Below are 3419 nucleotides of genomic sequence, written 5' to 3' on the forward strand. Positions count from 1 at the left end.
AAGGAGTTAAAAATGTTTTTACCCCCTTAGAAATATATTTTTGTCTGCCTGGTAGTGTGCTCACTTACCAGGCAGACTTGCCCAGCAGGTGCAACGTCACTGATACCTGCTGGGAGGGGCCTACTTCCGCCCTTAGCTCATCTATGCTGCTCTCCCATCCGGAGCGCACATAGATGAGCGGCCAATAGCATGTCAGGCTGCTCCGGGGTCTCCTCCTCCCTGTTTAGCAGTGTAGTGTTATCCAGGGAGGAGGAGTATAGGAGCATCGCCCACCTGCCGTGCTCACCCCCGAGACCCGGGACCGAAACGAAGTACGGGTAAGTGAAATAGGACCTCACTTACCCATACAGGACATGTACATTCCTGGAGCCACACTGCCTCCAGACTGTACATGCCGGGGGCGGGCAGCAAATGAGCACAGGCAGCTGTGAGGCCAGGCAGCCAAGGAGCTCAGCCCAGGCGTTCACAGTGCTCGCTTCCACCGGTCTGATTGACAGGCAGGGAGCGAGCGCAGGCTGACTGAATTAGGACCGAATGCCCAGCCGGCATCGGTCTGAATTCAGTTGTGACGTCACGGCAGGCTGCAGACAGCCACTGTAGGAGGGAGACCCCTAGTGGCCGGTTTTCAAATATAAAATACAATATTTTAATTTAAAAAAAAAATGATAATGGATTTATATTAGAGATATGTTGTAGTGCATAAGTACTACAATATATATATATATATATATATATATATATATATATATATAAAAAAAAAGGTTCATGACAGTGCCCATTTTTAAAAAAGTATCGGTACTTGTACTCGGTCTTAAAAAAATGGTATCGGGACATCCCTAGCCAAGACAATGCTCTGTTAGCTAAACAGCTCAAACTCTAGATGTGTGTAAGGAAACTACCAGTCACATTTATGCTGCTGTCAATGGAGCTGGACTTTCATTCTCTGTACACACAGAGGGAGATTTATCAAAACCTGTCCAGAGGAAAAGTTGCTGAGTTGCCCATAGCAACCAATCAGATCGCTGCTTTCATTTTTCAGAGGCCTTGTCAAAAATTAAAGAAGCGATCTGATTGGTTGTTATGGACAACTCAGCATCTTTTCCTCTGGACAGGTTTTGATAAATCTCCCCCACAGTTCTTGTTCACTGATGGCATACACATATTTTGTAAACTGGAAACCCCACCTAGGCACTCACATAAAGAGAAACCCAGATGGCAAGTTACTGGCATTCACTCATTTCCTTATTCTCAAAACTTTGGGTTAAGTTATTTTGAGCGCTTTTTATTACTTCCACAGCATTGTAGTGTCTATATACACAGCTGCAGCAGAATGTTCCTGCGCTGTCCTGTAAAAAACAAATACAAAAAACTAACATTAGTGTCAATACTGCTCTGTGCCCTATGCACAACCTCCCTTGTCCATTCCTTGCCCCTGTTTCCACTGACCCCTTTATGATCAATACACCGCCTCCTGTTTCCACTGTTTTCCAACTGGTAAAAAGGTGAAATCTCAGCTGGCGACCATATGCTTCAAAGTCACTTAAGTCACCTATTATCAACATTTGAAGAAAAAAAGTTCACTTCAGATGTGTACCATGTTCCTGATAATCCTATGTCTTGCTGTGAATGATATCACATTTGTAACAGCAAATTCTGTTACCTAATGATGGGGATTTGCTGCAGGTATAATTTACGGTAAGGTACATGTTCAAGTGTTTTTCAAGATGACATTTGCCAGTGTAAGGTTATCAGATAAATACATGGTAGCAGTGACATCTACTGGACAGACTGTGGAATCCCAGCTACAGCTGATAGAACAGAAGGTCACCTTTTTATAGGCATAAGTGCTTAGAGTGATACAAAAATAGCAATTTTATATGTTTCATAGAAAAGTGCTACAAACAAACAGGGGTTGACTATTACCCCAAGCAGCATAATAGTTTTTAATAACAACTAATGGTGGAAATAGATATATATATATATATATATATATATATATATCATAACAAGGTAATCAAAAACAAGAAAGGATGTCCAGCGCGGCTCCCGTAAAAATGTTGCTTTTATTGGATAATATTCCACAGGTACATAGACATGGCAGACACAGGTGACACGTTTCAGCTCATCAGAGAGCCTTAGTCATACAAAATACAGAACACTTTTATAGGAGAGGTAGGAGGATATCCTCTCCTACCAGGGAGGCGCAAAAATGTCATGTTCCTCCCAGGTGTCAACTTGCAGGTGTGGTCGAAACCAATCACCAACATGATTTCCCCTGCAACGTAGAAACCTAAAGGATTCATCATATCCTGAAACAAACACATCAATAGTTTAAATGGGCACTGTCACCAACTTTTTTTTTTGATATGTTGTAGTACATATGTACTACAACATATTTCTAATATAGTTTCATTATTTTTTTTTTTTTTTTTATTAACATGGTGTAATTTACATTTGAAAACCGGCCACTAGGGGTCTCCCTCCTAGTGGCCGGCTGCAGCCTGGCGTTACTTCACGCCTGAAAAAGGACTGATGGTATGCGGGCGGGGGGTTTGTGATGAAGGGAACAGGGTATGCGAGCGGGGGGGGGGGGTTGTGATTGAGGGAACGGGGTATGGGGGGGGGCTTTGACGGAGGGAACAGGCTAGCGCCATAGCACTATATTATAGTTTATCTACACAGGGTGCCTCCAGCTGTTTCACTTCTACAACTCCCAGCATGCCCTGACAGCCTATAGATGTCAGGGCAAGCTGGGAGTTGTAGGGGTGAAACAGCTGGAGGCACCCTGTGTAGATAAACTAAGGGCGGAAGTGTTGTCCCCAGCAGGCATCAGTGACGTGGTGCCTGCTGGGGAAGTCTGCCTGGTAGTGAGCACACTACCAGGCAGACATAAAGTTATTTTTAATATAGTAAAAAGAAAAATTAAAAGCAGGGAGGGGGTTAGGGATAGATTGGCAATAGGCAGGGACAGAAAAAAAAATAGGATGGTGGGAGCTATCTTTTAAAAGAAATAGACTTTACAGACATGTGTATTGTTCTCAGAGACACAAATAAATAAATAAACGAATACCCAAACAGCATGTATATAATCCATAAATATACATACCATAAGATATAAATTGTGTCTACTGAGTGTTTAGAGTCTACATAGAAACGCATGTCTACTATCGCATGATGTGAATACATTTCAAAAAAAGTCTTCACATATTAGACACCAAGTGTGGAAAGAGAGGCTGTATATATATTTCAGATATAGCATATCATAACAATTACAGCCACCCACACTTGGTGTCAACATGTAGGACTTATTGATGAGAAGATATACAAACATGATCTGGAAAAGAGAAAATGATACATATATAAAAAGTTCAATAACAAAATAAATATAATAATAATAATAATATATCATTATCATGTTG

The 3419-nt window shown here is 41.6% G+C and overlaps 1 long non-coding RNA gene across 1 annotated transcript; it reads right to left on the reverse strand.

The window, feature by feature from the left end:
- Nucleotides 1-1233: 1233 nt before the first annotated feature.
- LOC130355587 (uncharacterized) lies at nucleotides 1234-1712 on the reverse strand. Its single transcript, XR_008888588.1, has 3 exons — nucleotides 1661-1712; nucleotides 1447-1549; nucleotides 1234-1346 (listed from the first exon to the last, which is right to left on the reverse strand). It is a non-coding gene; the product is annotated as an uncharacterized LOC130355587 (long non-coding RNA).
- Nucleotides 1713-3419: the final 1707 nt, after the last annotated feature.

The sequence above is a fragment of the Hyla sarda genome, chromosome 2 (assembly GCF_029499605.1).
Source record: "Hyla sarda isolate aHylSar1 chromosome 2, aHylSar1.hap1, whole genome shotgun sequence".
In the NCBI taxonomy this organism is placed as follows: Eukaryota; Metazoa; Chordata; class Amphibia; order Anura; family Hylidae; genus Hyla; species Hyla sarda.